Source organism: Sturnus vulgaris, chromosome 6 (genome assembly GCF_052056855.1).
Source record: "Sturnus vulgaris isolate bStuVul1 chromosome 6, bStuVul1.hap1, whole genome shotgun sequence".
Lineage (NCBI taxonomy): Eukaryota > Metazoa > Chordata > Aves > Passeriformes > Sturnidae > Sturnus > Sturnus vulgaris.
Window position 1 is genome coordinate 22,638,289 of NC_142248.1, and position 18,974 is coordinate 22,657,262.

An 18,974-nucleotide genomic window follows, 5' to 3' on the forward strand; every position below is an offset into this window, starting at 1 on the left:
AACAAAACCTGGGAATTAATAGTCTCCCACTTCTCATATTTTCGTTTCAATAGAGAAAAGACTAAAGAGTTTTCAAGGTATGAGTCCTGATGATGCAACGTTAATTTCACAAAAGCCTTATGTAGTTTATGGGGATGAAAAAATCAAACAAGACAAACAAAGGTATTCAGTGCTGGCAGAGCAAAGAGTGAAGTGCTGATGAAGAAGTGGCAGTTGAAAAATTGCTGCCATCCCCAAAATGTTGGTTGTGAGTGAACGAGTCCCTGCAACAACTTGGGACTCTTTTTCTAGCATCCAAGTGGAAATGGGAACCTCAATATTTAATCCTGCATCTTTGAAAATGGTAGTTAAAGTTGACAAAGTCCTGCCAAAAGAGTAGTAATATATCTTCTTTGAATAATGAATAGGAACATGGATGAGTAGGGGCAGTGGATTCTATTCATTCTCAGAAGCTTTAAAACAGAGAATCAATAGGAAAGAATTTGCAGGAAAGGTTTTATAAACCTTAGCTCATTACTTTTGTACTGGTTTTGCTGGCAACTATATTTTGTCATTCAATAAGTATCTTTTGTCAGGTAGAAGTGGCTTTTTTGATATTTCGTAAATTCCTAATATTGCAGGCTTTATTGTAGCAGGAATGCATAGTGTTGCTATGGCACTCCTGAGTTTTATGTGTGCACTTCTCCAGAGCTTTATCTCCTTTGGTCTTCAGGTTTATACTTGGTGCACACGAGGTACAAGCAGCCCATTGATACTCACCTGATCACAGTGTGCTGCCACAGTATAAACTAGCTAAGAGGCTTGCCAGGCCAGTCTGCATAGGCTGATATTAAGTCTTCCATTAAGTGAGACAGACTGGATTACTGATTTTGGAATTGATGATGGATGAAGAAGCCACAGAGAGATGACATTGCTCTAAATTTGTAATACTGAGATTAGGGAGTTTTTCTCTGTAATGTTATAGTAATGGGCATTTCTCAAAGACAGAAGGAAGAAAAGATTAGATTTGGTGTCTACATGTTGAGGGAGGTGAAAAGGAAGAAATAACCACAGCTCAAGTTCAAATTAAGGTTTCAGAAGGTGCTAAATGCATTGGAAAAAAAATAGAAAGCTTCTTCACCTCAAATTCATCACCAAGGACAGAAGGATGGTTTTATAATTGAGAGTGTCAACTCTGCAGTACCTGTCACTTTATCTGTCTGCAATATGCCATACATATTTATAGTGATGTATAAGTAATAATAATAATTTTGTGCTTGAAGCAAAAGATATGGATTTAGGCAATCCTTTTCATACCTATCGTTGACACAAATTTCTTGCGTGGGCCATGGACAAGTCAAATTTCTACACCTCTCCATATCTTCTACACTTTGTAAGATGAGAATAATACTGTTTTCTTTTTGAGGAATTTTGAAAGACTGTAACAATATTGGCAATTTTTTGTGAGAGCCTGAGCGAAAGACACATCAACATTTTATTTGCTTCCAATTCTTCCCGGGGAGAGACTTCCATTTCTAAAACTTCCATCAGGTGCTGACTCTTACATAGGGTCTGCTGTTAATCACCAAAGCCCCAGCCTTGTTTGGTTAACATATTTTACTCATATGAAAGTTATAACTGAAAGTTCAAAAAGTAGGTGTTGTATAACAGATTACGGGGATGCAGAGGACATCTGTCCCACTCGGTGAACAGGCCTTGGAACAGATGTCTCAAATTTCTTCAAATCCAGAACATGCTGTCCATTTTTCTGTAATAAACAGAATTTTTCCTCTCTGTCACTGAGTACCTAAGTATTATCTTTAATGCATAAAATATGTAAATTCTTAAAGCATCATTTTGCTCTTTAGTGAGTTTAGATATTACAAAACGGTTTAATTATAAAAACAGACAGACCTAGTCCTGGGACCTGTGCAGCTAGAAATAAATGTGCAATCAAAACTGCAATTACCTGCAGAATTTAGTGTAAACAGATCAGCAATCACATAACAAACACAGGCTAGTTTGCATTCTGATATGAATACAGTTAGATCCAAAGCAATTTTCCTTTATTTATCTTAGCTGCTCAGCATAAATAAAGCAAGGGCATTGAAGCAATTAGCATAATTAGAGTATCGTGGTCAGGCCCTGTGTGATTTCTAGAGACGTTTCACTTAAGAATTCTTTTTCCCGTACAAGAGTTTCCCTGAGCCACTAAAATATCGCTTTGGGCATTTTTGTATTTCAAATTTGCAAGTTGTCAATTTGAAAAACCCTTGACACACGGATGTGAAAGCATCTCACAGACAACCACAGAAGGTATACCCTCAGCTTTTCATTACTAAGAAACTGGGGAATTTCCTTTTTCAGCTCTTTCTCCTTCTTGACGTTTTAACCCTAGAAATGTCAGGTTTAATTATTTCAGGTACCACCCAGCAGACCTAAGGGTTAAAAACAACCTGTTCCCCCAAAAGGTGTGACATTTATGCCACTTCAGGGGTGACACTTATAAAGACAATTTCCAATATTCCCATGACACCCTTCTTCAGTCTTTTATTTGCTTCTCTCTGCTACCAGCACTGGAAGAGCTTGTGTGGGAAGAGGCATTTTTATTTCCACAATACCTAGAACCTGCCTTTTACCAGTACCTCTACTGTTGTGATTGCATTTGGAGAGCTGAATACTAGACTGTGGGACCATTGCTGGATGTTTATAGGGTGAGTGCAGAGTAGGAAAAATATAGGAAACTTGTATTTTTTTCAGAAGACATGCTGTGTTCTCTACCAGAATGACTGGGTGGCAGATGTAATGTACTTGTCCCAAAGTACTATTTGCAGATGCCAAAGCCAGCTGCAAGCACGTGAACAAAGTGAAGGACTGTATCTTCTTTTTTCCTGCATTCCATTTTTCTTCTTCATTAATAAACATTTTGACAAGGAAATAACAAAAGATGTAGAAAATATAGTGGGTTTCTTTCATCTTTACATATTGAAAGAGCACCTACTGTTTCCAGTAGGACACAATGGATTTCTGGGTCAAGTTGTGACACAATGGACTTCAAGAGCATGGGCTGGCTACAGGCAGCATATATACTGTGCAATTCATTTCTAAATGTTAAAGAGATTTTGATTATTAAATTAGGTCTCCTATAATTTTTAAATTGTCTTTGTCAGCCCTTTGAAATCTCTCTCATGCAGACGAACTTGAGACCTCATTTATCACATTCTTCTCCTTATTAGTACATGGTATCAGAGGTACAAAAAAAGGGGAACCTAAAAGGCAGAATCAGAATGTAAGCCATAGATTGCAAGACCAAGATATAGATAATCTGATCTATTTTTAAAGAATGTTGTTAAATGAAGAATTACAAAAATAATAGTAGAGCCAGTGTAAAGAACAGTTTTGAATGTGCTTTAATTGTAATGTCTCTACTCAGGATGAAACTGTTTCTCCCGTCCTTGTCTTTTCATGTCCCTTCTATTACTTAAAATGTATTATAGACAGTTTAAAAAACAGTCAGTTTTACATGTTTGTAATTTTTTCTCTTAAAGGAACCTAATGGTAATAATCCCAGTAAATTAATGCCAATACTGTAGGGCCTACAGAAAATTTCAGTACCAAACACTACTATAGTTTTTTGAAAAGAAATAGCTTCAACTGCAGAAATGTTCTGTCCTTCTGACTGCATTTATCTTGCTGATTAGTGATAATGGAAAATCCAGCAACAGTTTACCGCAGAATATTGGAAACCCTCCAGGCAGTCAGTTGCAGAAGCAATAACCCCTCAAAATAACATAGGTAAGTCTGTCTGTGAGTCAGGGGGCAGTGTGAGGATGCTGAAAAAAGTTAAAGCTTAGTACTTAAAGACACTAAAATAAGTCTCTTAATAACAGGGATAAAGCAGCATGACATCTTTAAACTGGGCTGCTAGATGAGTTTATTTATTCTTTCTTCCCAGTAATTTGTGTTAGTTCTTTGAATGCAGAAGCAGTGCCTTGAAGAATTTTTTTAATCTGTCAAAGACAGCAAGTCTTTATGGGCGAGCATATTTTGATTTGTCTCTTTTTATTCTATATATATGTCTGTATTATGTGAATATATAAAAGTGAGGAGGCAAATGAGTTACAAGTTAGAAAAGAGCAAGATTTTTCTGCCATCTTCTCCTTAGCATTTGTCTTTTCTATTGGAAACTCTTGTAGTGAAAAGGCCAAACATCTAAGGGTGAAATTCACCCTTCTGCAGCAAGCCGACACAAGGTCTGCACACTCTTAGAGTGCAAGTCCTTTGTTGTTGTCACGTTTTCAGTAGATTCTGATTTTGCATGTCTTTTCCTTTGCTGCTTATGTAATTCTTTCTTGTTTTTCTTTTCCTTGTGTATAGTATAGATATTGCTATTTTGAGTTAGACTTGCTGTCAAGTTAGTCTGGTGTCTTGTCCACCAAATAGTAGTAGTAAATACTTTGCAGGAAGTGCAGGAAATGTCAGATTAGATAAATTTTAGTTAATCTATCCGTTGTTAATTGTTCTCCCAAGTCTTTATATTCAGAGGTTATCTTAATAAACCTCAGATGAGAGGTTAAGACTGCTTACAAAAATTGCCTTTCCTACAAGGGCTTTCACTTCTTCAAATTCACTATGTATAAATGTGTAGCTCCAAATAAAGAAGCTGGACAGTTGAACTTTCTGGGTAGCATGGCTGAATATCTCTATTCTGACAGTTCACCAGAGGAAGTGAATGTTGCAAATAGCAAAGGGCCATTATTTAAGGCACTATCAAAAATTTGCCTAGGTCCTGTAAAAATATACCTCTGTCCACTGAGCAGAATGTATTATCTAGGCTTCTGTAAAAAATTAACTGTATATCTGATTATATCAAGTTTGTTGTCATCAGTAGTTACACTGTTCAGTACTCTGTCTTTTGGTGTAACTAGGACAAGATATGTTTAGATATGGCTAGAGTGTACTGGGGGCTACCTCTGAAAACCTTAGGAAGCTCCTGGTGACCGCTTAGAGTCCCAAATAAAATGCATAACATGAGAAAAAATAAAACTTTGATCATCCCTTACTACACAAAGCTTTAATTCACTAGCTCTCATTCAGTTAATAACTACTGCTATTGTTTTCTTATTTATTGCCCTATGTCTTAAAGTAATCACACAAGCAGTAGTTCTTGATGAATTGAGTATCCAGTGTTTCTCCACAGTTTCTAGAAATTTATATAGTATCTAGCAGCATATTTTCTCTGAAGTTAACATGGTTATATTAAGCCCACTATCCATTTATCTGCATTTAATTCCTAAAAGTGGGAGACTGATTTTAACTTGTCCCTGCTGCTTTTAAATCCCTTAATAGTGTAGACTTTGGCTGCATCTGAGACCTCCTGTTTGACCCGCATCCTTACAGGGATTCAGGCTGTGACACCACTTGCCATGTAGGGAATCCATCATCACTCACACATTACTTTGGCAGGTAAATTGTGGTTTTACTCTTTATTCCCAATGGTGAGGAACTTGCTCCCTCTTGTCTAATTTTCACAGACTCACACATACATGCACGTTTTCTTCTTGCAGATGAACCTAGGTTGGTATAGCTGGAACATTTTCCAGTTCCACAATCAGGAATATCTCACTCCTTTCATGAAGACAGATAACAGATTAGGATTCATGTATAACTTCTCTAAAGCATCACCCAGTTGCTTAAGAGAAAAGATTTAAATCTCACTGTATAGCAGCACTGATGTGGTAGAACTTAAGTTTTTCTGATGTTGCCCTCAGTTAATGGGAGCAGCCTTATTTACTTGATATCAGGCAGCTGGAACAAAAACATGGGTGTATATCTACTCTTAAGGCTTTTAAGTGGTTTTTACTGTCACTGTTGGACTTTTGGGCATCTAATAGTGTTGTTGTTACAGAACTTCAGCCTGCCCTTCAGTCTTATACACCTGGTTTGTATTTCCTTTTGTTGGATATCCAATTATACTTGCGAAATTAGGATCCTTATCTAGTGAAGATAATTGTTGTATTCAACATTGATCAGCGACAATAATGATGTGGGCACTGTTAAGGGCTACATCTTCTCCCTTATTCTACAGCATCACAAGGTAATTTTGAAAAATAAATTAATGTTTATGAAGCACTCAGATGCTGTAGTGATGAGCATCATGGATAAACCCACAAAGAAGCTTGCAATTCTGTCTTCAGAGAGTGGTTTGCATAGAATGCAGTAAATAAGGCCTAGGGCCACACATTGAAGACTGAGGAGAAAACAAAATACCAAATAGCAGTTCATTAAGGCAGCATTATCTATTACATGAAATAAATTAGGCAAGAGTTCAGTGGAATGTTTTTATACTTTGCAGCCCTCAGCTTCACAATCTTAATATTTTTCTTTTTGTTTTGTTCTGCATGTAATTTCTTATGATCTACTAATAAAAATGGAAAACTCAGGAAGTCTTGCTGAAGACGACGTAGTTTATTGGAAGAGATACAGTTTTAGGATAATTACATGTATTTTTGCCATTTGAACAGAGTAACTGAAATAAATTATCATTTTCCTACGTGGTCTACTGTGAGGGGAGGAGAAGCCTGGATATTAGGGGAAAATTCACTGACAGAGTGGCCAGTCACTGGAGCAAGCTCCCCAGGGAAGTGGTAATGACCAAGCATGTTGGTGTTCAAGTGTTTCAACAACGGTTGAACTTCTGCATTGCCCTGGGTGTAATCAGGAGTTGGTCACAATGATCCTCATGGGTCCCTTATGGCTTAAAATATTTTATGGTGCTAAAACTTGCCAATATCCTTCCTAGCTTTGCTGATACTAGAAGAGTGGTTTGAATTAAAATTTGTGGGAGCCATTCCAATTTTTGGAAATAAATCTGCTATAGTGGGAAAATATGTCTCAGTTCTATTTCATGCTGTCTAAATAATCTAGCCTATCTCCTCTAGCCTTCTCTCCCATTTCCAATACTCATCTTCCCGGTGCCTCACACTTGCTTGTTCAGCCTTCAGTATTTCCCACAAACTCCATTTCCATCCTCTTTATCTCTATCTGCATCCTAGGAACTTAACAGATCTAGCTCCACTTGCATAAATCCTTCCTTGCCATATAGATTCATATCAAAGATTCAGAACCCTCTAAATTTGGACCAGGTGATTTGAAGCTCCTTTCTCAGATTATGAAAGAAGCCCAGATCTTTTTGGCTCCTAGATTTATTATCCTAGAGTCATTTGTATAGTTATTCTTAAGATGTCTTTCCTTCAGTCAAGGGACTCCATTCCCTGCCCAATCCTCTGCAGTTCTTTGCCTCATTCCGTTTCTCCTGCACAAAACCAGATTCATGTATCTGTCCTACTCAGGCAAGACAGGTTCTTCTTCCCAGATCACTGGAAGGCATGTGATGAGGCAAGAGCCAGGTGTTAGTTCTGATGGAGACATGCCACTGACCTAATGAAAATTAGAGGTGCAAATGCAAGATCTGGTCATGTGCAAGCAGTCTCTAGGTGTAGTCCTCTGTGTTTAAATGGAATCTTTAAGATATTTTTTGTTGCTGTTGTTAGCTGTACTTTAGCTAGAATGTCTACAAGACTTGTAAATTGGAGTTTTACTCAAGAAATCAGAAATTGGTAAATGAGAGCAGATTTGAACAGAACAGTTTAAAAGTAAGGTAATAATTTTTTTTTCACATGGGCAATGTAATAGTCTCCCTACTACACTCTTGAGAATAATTTAACCAATTTGACCAACTTTTCCCGGAAAATCAGCCTGCAACTGATACCAAAGAGATAACAAATCTAAAATCTTGCTTGCATAATGCAATATATGGTACTCCATAAAAGAAAAAAATGAAAAATTTAGAAGATACAAAAAAAAAGAATAACAGAGTAATTAAGTTTTGAAAACACTGCTAGGATCTATTTAATCCAATCTTTGACAAAACACCACCACTTCAACTAAACCATGGCACTAAGTGCCATGTCCAGTCATTTCACCATCCCTGGAAATTGAACACTTCCAGAGATGGTGACTCCCATCACTTCCCTGGGCAGCCCGTTCCAATGCTTAATTACCCTTTCAGTGAAAAAATTCTTCTTGATGTCCAACCTGAACCTCCTCTGTAGCAGCTTGAGGCCATTTCCTCTTGCCCCGTTGCCAGTAGCCTGGGAGAAGAGCCCGACCCCCATCTGGGTGCAACTTCCTTTCAGGTAGTTGTAGAGAGCAATAACGGGCCCCCATGAGCTTCCTTTTCCCCAGAGATCCATGGTGCAGCAGAGACCCACCTGCAGCCCTTGGAGGAGCCCCATGCCAGAGCAGATGGATGCCTGAAAGATGGTTCTCACCTTGTGGGAAACCCACACTGCTGGAGTAGGTTCTTGGCAGGGACCTACAGACCCTTCATGAACTTCATGCAGTTCTTCATGAACTGCAGCACATGGGAAGGATTCATATTGAAGAAGTTTGTGGAGGATGTGTCCTGTGTGAGGGACCCCATGCTGGAGCAGGTGAAGGATTCCTTTCCCTGAGGAGGAAGCAGTGGCAGAAACAATGTGATGAACTGACCATAACCCTCATTCCCCAAGTCCCTGCACCACTGGGTACAAGTAGGTAGAAAATCAGGAATAAAGTTAAGCCCAGGAAGAAGGGAGGGATGTGGGAAAAGTGTCCTACTTCTCATTATCCTGTTCTCATTTTGATTTGTAATAATTCATTTAATTTCCCTAAGTCAAGTCTGTGATGGTAATTGGTGAGCGATCTCTCCCTGCCCTTATCTCAACTCACGAGCCTTTTATTATATTTTCTCTTCCCTGTCCAATTGAGGAGGGACAGAGCAGCATTGATGGGTGTCTGAGCTCCAGCCAGGGTCAACCCACTGCATCTGGTCCTGCTGGCCACACTGGTTTTGGTACAGACCAAGATACCATTGGCCCTCTTGGCAACCTGGGCAGCCTTCTGGTGCATGTCCAGCTGGCTGTTGACCAGCACTCCCAGGTCCTTTTCTGCTTGGCCACTCTTCAGCCACTCTTCACAAAGTCTGTAGCATTGCATGGGGTTGTTTGTAAAGAAACAATTTATTGAAAACACATACTTTTACTCTATGCTGTAATTTGCAGTAATGCGTTCCAGAAAGTTATACTTTGTAGTAATATGTTCCAAAATTAATTTTCTTCTATATTGCTTAATATATTTTTAGTTAATCTTTGTAGTTTGGGAAGATACTACCATGTCAGTTAAAAATACCAACACAGTAAGATGATGAAAAGAAAAATCTTCCTTGCAGCTCAGCTCAGCATTAGTTGAGGATTGTTTCTGGGAAATTGATACAGCCTGATTGTTTGGAAAAAAAAATTCCTTAATTTTCCCACTAGTGTTATCAGACACTCAACAGCACATACATCTTGTGTGGAATGATCAGATGTCTTTCCAAAATCCCATCATATTTATTTCATTTTATTAGTAGATTGATATCTACTGTTCCCATTGCATTCGTATTATAAACAATACGAGCAGGCTGAATCCATTTTAAGGAAATGTAACCTACATCATACATTTTACCCAGGAAAAAATTTTCTACCAAATTGTGCAGCAATACCAAAAGGGAGTAGGCTCCTCTACAGTAAATCAGTTTTCATCAGTTTTCCCCTGGTTAACTAATTGCATCAGTTTCCCCCTGGTTAACTAATTTTGTGTAATGTCCTCCTGAACATCCACAGGAATAACTGAGTAGAGCAAAGAGTTCTGCATCTTTTTATTTCTATGGAATATTTATATACTTATCTAACAGTCTGAAATAATGTTTATTACTAAACACGAATTTAGTGGTGATAAATTTCCACAGTTGATATACACTAAGTTTCTTACCAAGGTAGAGTGTAAAGCTCACTTTAATAAAAAATAATAAATATTGCATACTGCATATATGGTACAAAAAAGGAACTGTATGAGTACAGTCACTGGAGTGTTTCTTTTGCACAACTGGACAGGTCTGTGGATCTTTACAGATCTAGACCCATACAGAGAAATATATGGGTATAGACAAGTTTAAACATATATTTTTTTGTTCTTTATGACCACCAACAGATTTCTAGAAGGAAGAAAGAGATCTATTGGCATAAATTTAGAAAGTTCTAAATTAGACATGAGGTGTTTGGCTGATTGGTCAAATATAGAATTGAATGACAGTGTACACTCAAGATGCACTGACATTTTGACACTGTATGGCTCTTCAGATACTGCATCCTTAAGAATGAGCAATGATGATGTGGAGAAATTAATAGGATAGTTGAATGACTTCAGCTCCAATATATTTCCACATTGATGGTATATATATACACACACACATATATATATATATCATGTGACAAATTTTTTTGACTGATATTAGCTTAAATGGGAAAGCAAGAAAACAACATTTCTCCTTTTTTATTATTTCTAAGTGCATTCTATAGTAGTATTTCTTGAGATATTTTAAGGGGAAAGGGTTTGTTCTGTAACAGCAGATTTTCATGCTGAATGACTTTATATTTTCTGCTGAGAGCTGTCCAGTGTTGACCACTGTAAGAGCAGAGTACTGTAAGATTTTTTTTCTCTTGATTTGCATACAAGCATTTTTTACAAGGCTATGCCTTGGACTGCCAACCCTGAACAGGTTCACACAGCTAAACAGTTTGAGCAAAGAAGAACAAAATGTTACACTGATATGTCCAAGAAGATAATGTGGGAAAATTTACCGTTTTGTGAAGTCTGGCATTTTCCAGACACAATATCAATCTTTGTAAGCAAGGAATAAAATTTAACCCTGGCAAGAATAGGTATGTAACATTAAAAGTTTGTGAAAGATTCTTCAGAAGAAAAGAAATCATCCTTCTTCATCTATGCTTTGGTTCAGATGTTGCTGAATTAGTCCTGACTTGTGCACTTGCCATGTAAGTTGCTCTGGAGGTTATATTATCTGTGGGTTTTTTGAAGTACCAAATAATTTCTGGATGCCATAACTGTATATTCACACAAAGTCTGCAATGAGTTGGCATTTATTCTGTGAATTTATTTACTACAAGTGCAACTTAGTAGTTGTCTCCCTCTTTTTCTTTCATCTTCTCTTAAACTCATCTTACTTTCTCTTGCACATTTTTGGTCCTCTTTTCACTGCCTTTTGTTCTGTTCCTCTTTTTTCCTCATTCTGTCCTTTACAGTCATTATATTTTCTCATTTTCCATTGTTTTCGATAACTACAAGTGAGCTTTAGCTTGTTCCTGCTATTGTGAGATTTATTCCCTATTGTTGGTTTTTTCCCTTAGTATTTTTGTTGGACCCTCAAATCTTCCTTCTTTCCATCCTTCAAATCCATCAAATTCATGTTGTTTGCAACACATTCTGGAAGTTTTTTCCAAGTTTTTAGCCCTCTGGATTCATGAGAAGTGCACTGTATCCTGAAGGCAGGAAGGAGGACCCCAAGATGTGAGCTTGATCTGGCTCTACTTGATCAGTACCTCAAAGCAGGTGAATATTCTCAATTAGTGGAGGAGGTGCTGAAGCAATAGTTAGTTCAGGAAAACAAGCCAGTCCAAGTTTCACATTATAAGATCCTATTAATTTCCAATAATTATTAAAAAAAAAATCAAAAGAGAAAAAAGAAGGGGGGGGGGAAGAGTGAGAGAAAATGGCTAAACATATAGAACAGTGAGTGTGTAATCTCAAGCACAAGAAGAATATTGTATTTTGATTCTAAGATTGCACACTACTAAGATCATGTAGCTGAAGTCACACGTTAACTGGAGGCATTTGTGAAACACTTTTAATTCTGTCATGTCATATTTTAGTCCATGTTTCTAGTTCAAAAACCTGGAGTCCAAAAACCTGTTTGACCCATCTCTGTGACTATGCAGAACTTCCATGGTAACTGGAAAGGGGAACTTTGTTCATTGTATTATGCAAGCTTTTCCCTAGTCTTGATGGCAATAACCTATAAGTTTATCGTTTTAACTGGGATGCATTTGTCACATTACCGAGGTCAAACAATAGTGTCAGGCAGGTGATAAACCTTCAGCCTCCTACAGGTGAGACATGAATGCATATATCTAGTTAATAAAGTGTTTTTAAAGGAAATATTGCTTTTAGAAGGAAATTAACTGCTGTGGGACCAATCGTTAATGTAGATCTTACTTAAAATCACAGGCCCTGACAAGCAGTGTTTATTTAAGTACTTTAGCTGAGCATATACTTGAAGTCATAATGAGACAACTTAGTGTTCTAAGTTTTATGTTCAAGTTGAAAATGTTTTATGCTTTTCAGAAATTGATATTTTTCCTTCAAACTCTGTCTCCTGCTCTTACATTGTCTCACAAACACACGCATATTTCATGTTTTTTTCCTCAGGATGCTGTGTGAGCCATTAATTACTGACTTTTCTTCTCTTTGAAAGAGTACCTGCCCACACATTTAAAAAAACAACTGTCTGTAGGTTTCATCGTCTCCATGCAGACATGTGTGGGTGAGGAGTACTTAAACTGGTTGTAAACTCAGGGAAATACCTATCAATTCCCTCATTGCTGAAGAGAGATTCAGGATAAGTATCAAAACTAAAGAGAATATGAGATTTTCCAACTTGAGAGGGACAAAGGAGTATGATGAATTCCCAAGATTATTAGTGTGTTTGTTCTGCTTCTCCCATCTACATATTAATATCATTTGTGCCTGTTTGGCCAAATATGCAACTGGCTAAGAACTGTTGTAGCTGTATTAAGAGTTGTGCTGAATTTTGGAAGACTAAGTGCTGTTACTGGAAATAACTGGTTACATACATAGCTTTCAGACCCCTTTGAACACATCATGCTCCCTAAGGACAGCCCGTGTATTCCTTTCAAACCCTATGTTGCAAGTAATGTAAAACAAATTGTTAGCAGCTTTGTGGTAAAGGAGAATGTTTCTCCCTGGTAGTCTTTCTTCTCTGCTTTATGTTGCTCTTTCTCACACATCTTTCCCTGCATATGGGGGTGGCAGAACATAGGCTTACAGATAATTAAGCTTGCTGCTTGTTTCCTGAAGAGCTCCCACAAACGTATTTTTAAATCCTTGAATTTGGGTTGCTGGCTGCGAAGTTGAATATATTTGTGTAATATATATCATTTCTTTCCATCTACACTTACCATTTCTTTTTCTCCAGAGTGAAATTCATACAGTGTTTTGTGTTTGCTATAAATACACATTTCAGCTGTATTTCTATCCTTTGTGTCAACATTAAAATTCCCTTGTTCTATGTTTAGCTTGAATAATTACCAAACCATTTGCAATTAGAACTCTAGGATATGACCTCACCATGATTTATTCCTTCATTTCTTTCTGTATTTAATGCATTTCAGATACTGAAAATACCAAATCTTTGTCCTTTTATTTTGATGTTTATCAGTAATGGAAACATTCCAAAACAATCAGCCAAATACCTATGCTTTGTTCATTTATTGCCTTCTCTGAAGATAAATTGACTGTACTCAACTCTCTTCAGCATTTTTCTTCACCTAGATATTATTGCCTTGTGCAGCCACCCCAAGGTGACTGTTATCACTTAATTAAATCCTTGCACGCTGGGAAGAAAAAACAACATTGTTCGTTCATAACCCCAAGGAGGTGTGTTTTTTTTCTTTAAGCCACTAAGCTTTTTCCTTGTTTTATTAACTTATTCCTGGCTACAGCAAGGCATACTTTGTTGATGAGCAAAAGGTTGTATTAGCTTTTTATTTTCTGGGTAAACTTATCTTTTCTCTGGGAAAAAACTGTGGGCATTACAACAAAGAAGAAAAATGGGATCTCTCCAAACCCTGCAATTCTAGTAAAGGTCTGTGTAAACATCAAGTCAGTAAAGAGAAACAGGGGAGTAGAAGCAAGGAAATGAGAAAATAAAATGCAAACATAAAATTGGAACAAGACAAAAAAATAAAATGACGTGTATATACACAGAGAAACTGCTGCAGTGCTAAGGGAAAATTGGCATAAGGAATGTTATTTCTGAAGAGAAAAATATATCAGGGCTCTTTATGTTACTGTCTAGGGCAGCATCTTTTTATTAGACTCTTGGTTAATGTCCTCTCTCTGTCTATTGATTTTAGACTACATAACACTTGCTTTTACCTTTGCATTTTCTTTTCCATAGTGCATAATCCTTCTTGAAAACTGTGAGAGGAAATATTGCAGATGAGCCAGTCACTGAATATGTGAGATGTGTGATTTGCTTTTAAGTTGTTTTAAGCACAGTAGTTCATGTGAGAAAGTTCATTTGAAGTAGTGAGTTGCCAGAATATGTACGATGGTTTAGCTGCATATTGCTTGTTTCTAGTCCATTAAATGCAGGACCAGAAAATAGGTTTATCTACTCTAAAATTGGGGCTCAGGCAACCATATGTATTTGTTCATGATGCGAAATCATTTTGCCACCTGCTGTGTTCAACAAGCATTTACAAATAATAAATGCGATTTGAAGCTGTAGTACTTGCAACAGTAGTTTATGATATCATTTGTATAGAAGCATAACACTTCAGTGTGTGATAGGAAGGAGTTTTTAAGGAGTTGGATAGTCGTGATTTTTGAAATTAACTACTTATTATTTGTAGACTGTAATTACTGTAGGTCAGAGACAGTAGTACAAGTTCGTATGTGAGACACAAAATATTGATAGATTTGAGCAGCTTTGCTCCAAATTCAGTATGTCTGGACTTTGTATCAGTAGTTAGTCTCTGGAAATTCTCATTGCATGATAAAGTTTCACCCTAACTTCTGGGATTCCTTTCTATTCTGTGCATTTCAATTCTTGTCTGTGGCTTTGCGAATCAAATAAATTTTACAATGTTTATAAAGCTTACATTTCTTTTTTAGAAATAGCAAAAATCTTTCAGTTTACCTTTACAGATCAACAGAAATGCTTTCCAGTCTGTGTGCAATGGAGTTGCCATCCACAGATTTTAAACTATACTCAGTTTTTTAATGTAATCTATTTTAACTTTGAGACCTGTAAACTTAAAGAGCTATCTGCACATCTTATTGAATATATTGAAAAGGTAAATGAAGCTTCTTTTATTGGGAATAAAGGCAATATATTGCAAATTCATCAAGACTTTATGTTTGGTTTGGTTTCAGATTGCTATTAAAGAGTAGTTTAGGAAACACTAATTCTGCAATTAAGTCGGTTTTGGTCTCAAAAGAGTGAGATTCCTCAGAAGGAGATAGTTATGGCAAGAGATTTTTTAGGAGTTTGCTGCAGACAGAATTTGATGTGTAAATTTGAGAAACTAATTTCAAATAGCTGTTGTATGTACATACTTTCTGTTTGCCTTCCAAAACTGGTTTTGTCCGATTTTTTTCCTTTTCATGTTCATTCCCTGTTGGAAATTCTAGTTCTACATTGGTTGTATTATATGATTTTTTATTAATTTTACTACTGGTTTGTGATATCAGTGGGTGGCATAGCAACTTCATTGAAGGAATGGGAAATGGCACAGGCAGCCTCTGGGGGAGAATTTGATTCCGACAAGGTTTAGGTAGAAATATATTGCAAGATATATTGCAGTTTGAAACAAGGATGATTTAAAGTTTCATATGCCATTACTGCCCATTTTTTAGGGGTCAAAAAGTGTTCTGAATTTCTAAGCACTCTAGTGTGTTTATTTTATTTTCCATTAAAATTTTAATTTAGAAATAAACCCAGACTTGAGTACGATAGGAAATCTCCTCAAGCTGAATTGTAATCCTGCTAAGGATAGTAACTAGGCTGAAAAAACTGTTTAGATTTTAAACCCTAGTCAGAACTCAAACAGTCTTCTCAGACGTGGAAAACATTTGGTTATATTTCTGTTGCAGTTATCTTGTGTGTGTGTGCTTCTGCTCTTTCCCATCTGGTTTCAAACCAGAGTCGGGGAATGACTGATAAAATACCATTTCTTTTTCACTATAGTGACTGAAAACAGATTGAAGAAATTCAGATATATGTCGGAACTCATTAAAGCATGACCACTTAAATTTATTTATTTTAAGTTGGAGGGGTTGCTGCCAATTAAAATGGAAAATTTACATGCAGAAGTCTATCTATACTGCTTTCTGTGTGGTGTGTCAGGCAGCATGTTCATTTGGGCATGGTAATGGAACAGAATTCAAACAGCAAAGGCATTCTTATGGTAGCATAAAGAGCACTGTCAGTAAAGTTTGCTAGGACAAGGGGTAATAGTTTTAAACTAAAAGAGGGTAGATTCAGAGTAGATACAAGGAAGAAATTTTTTATGGTGAAGGTAAGGAAACACTGGCATAGGTTGCCCAGAGAGGTTATGGATGCCCCATCCCTGGAAACATTCAAAGTCAGGTTGGACGGGGACCTGAGCAACCTGATCTAATTGATGTCCCTGTTCATTTCAGGGAGGTTGGAGATAGATGGCATTTCAAGATCCCTTCCAGCCCAAACCACTCTATGACTCTATTCGATTTTGGCTCAATGTAGTTTTACAGTGATTTAAAGGAAGGGAAAAAGATGGAGAAATGATTAAGAAAATCAGACAAACATGTATGTTATTGCTTAGGGTCTAAAAGTAGACAAGTCTGAAGACAGGAGACATTTGCAAATGCATGGAACTTTGTTTTATTATATGATTTTTCACTAGTAATTTTAATACTAGTTTATGATATCAATGGGTGTCATAGTAACTTCATTGTAGAACTGGGAAATGGTGCAGAAAACTTCTGAGGGAGAACTTAATTCCAACAAGCTAGAAATATATGGCAGCAGAAAGAAGAAAAACATCACACTGAAAGCAAGAGAAGCTGGGATGCTACACTCACACTTTAAACACTGTATGTTTAAAGAATCACAGTAAGAAATTAGAAGTGTTCCCTTGGTTTTGTCTGGGTGATTCTGAGTAACAGGAAAATGGTGTTAACACTTGGCAAGAGGAGGAGTTTTCTTTCATCACTTTCATTTATGAAGGCACTTTTACCACAATCTTATTAGGTAGAGACTAAGTTTCAGGTCTCTAACAAATTGGAGTGAATCAGATAGTAACAGTGGAGAGCAATCATGTCAGTACCTACTTGGGCACGAGATCCAACATATAGATTGTTGACACGTGCAATAAATAGCATTAGGATTGGTGATGTCAAGACTCATTCAGGGCTCTTTAGATAATGTGGTGTTGTGGATTATTGGCACAACAACCGCTACTGTACCCTGCACTTTCAAGGAAGTCTTGAGCACCCTATGATGAGCAGGTTACTGATACTTTATGCTGCAGCTGATTCAGGGCACCCCTTAAGGGAATAACATAATAATTTGGCTGCACACTAAAACCCTGTGTCAAAATACAGATGAACATTTTCTGTCTCTAAAAGGAAAAAAGATATTATTAGTTGAAACCTTGTGTTTCTGGCTTCTGGACAAATCATAACTCACTTACTAGTCCCCACACTAGAGAATAGGATTTTATTATGGAAATACAAACAGACCCTTAATTATCACAGCAGTCAGAGGTGCCACTGTAATATATTAGCTTGTATTTTAAAAAGAATATAAACCTTTTTCATTGGAAGAGCTGCTCTGTGCTGTTGATATGCTTGAATTTATGCAATGAGCTGGTAAACAGCAAAATCCATACTTATCTTTACCAACACAGGCATTAGAGGTGAGCTCAGGGGGAAAAAAAAAAAGAAAAAAAGGAGAAGAAGGAGGGAGAGAGAAACACAGTATTTCTTCATAGCCTAGGGTAAGATTAGAGTCCTGTTGATGGCAAACCTACATACTGTCTTCTCACCTGCTCTCATATTCCAGCTGTGAAACAGAAGTGGAAGGTCAACATAGCAATAGTGTTTTGTAGTGGCAAACTGAGTTGATTTCCTCACATTCATTCAGGACCAGACCTCCAGTTCCCTCAGGATAATTGATTTTCACATAAATGTGCATTTCCCACTTTTGTGTGAAATGTACTTCTGGACTGAAGCACTGTAAGCTCAAAACCCTTGCACAAAGTACTGCAACCCAGCATAAAGATATCAACTTTACTGTGAGGAATGTGGATGTTGTGGATAATTATATCAGGGGAAGATTTTGAAATATTTTTATTATTAATGAAGTATCCAATTTGTTTCAGAAATTTATTTGTTCCATGTAGTTGCAGTACTCCTGTATTCCCTGCCCAGATAAATGAATGGAAAACAAAACTTCTGTGAAAACCAGAATAGCACAGCAGTTTTATGTAGATTTGCATCCTGTCTTCTATTGACTTTTGTGCCTTAAGACAGTGTAACCTGACTATTTTTCAGTGATCAGAACATTTGAAAGGTCTCTATTCCATGCTATCTAATACTATAGAAACTCATAGTCCAGATTTTTCTGCTGCAGAGGGCTCTCAGAGGTCTCATCTCCATTTTAAATTTGTTTTCTCTAAACCTGTAGGAATTTCTCTAAGACCTCTGTTAAATCTGGAAAAAACTAACCATGGATATGAATGCTGCTAGTGGGGTACACAGACAAGGACATGCAGAGTAGAGAAAACAATCTTCAGAGTTGCAAGAACCACTTCAAAATACAAACCTTATGGGGTCAGAGTTTTGTGGGCTTTTTTCCTCTCTTTCTTCTCCCTCCCCTCCCCCCCTGCCCCATGTCTCAATAAACCCAGCTTTTAGTAGCTAGCATGTTCTGATTTGCATCAGTCCAGATTCAAGGATTCAATCACAAGATTAGGGATTCAAATGGCAGTAACAATTCTGGAGGCTTCTATGTACTGGTTTTTAGTGGAAAAGTGAATGGCTGCTTTAATTTAGCCCAACTGTCTATGGATCCTGGGAGACTTCAGAGGGAACATATGTGGAACTGCTCCACACTCCCATAGGTGGAGGAAGAATGGGTGTAGCAAATGGATCTCCTACATTAGTTCAAGGATTAATGACAGCTGGAGGAACTCTTAGCAGATTAGGACCAGGTTCTGTCTTCTCTGCATTATAATATGGAATAAGAGGCTGAAGATAAGAACATGAGT

At 37.2% G+C, this 18,974-nt stretch overlaps 1 protein-coding gene across 5 annotated transcripts in view; it reads left to right on the plus strand.

Annotated features, from left to right (window-relative positions):
• The window catches only part of NPAS3 (neuronal PAS domain protein 3), a 592,150-nt gene that overhangs the window by 385,013 nt on the left and 188,163 nt on the right, over positions 1 to 18,974 (plus strand). The window lies entirely within an intron of this gene.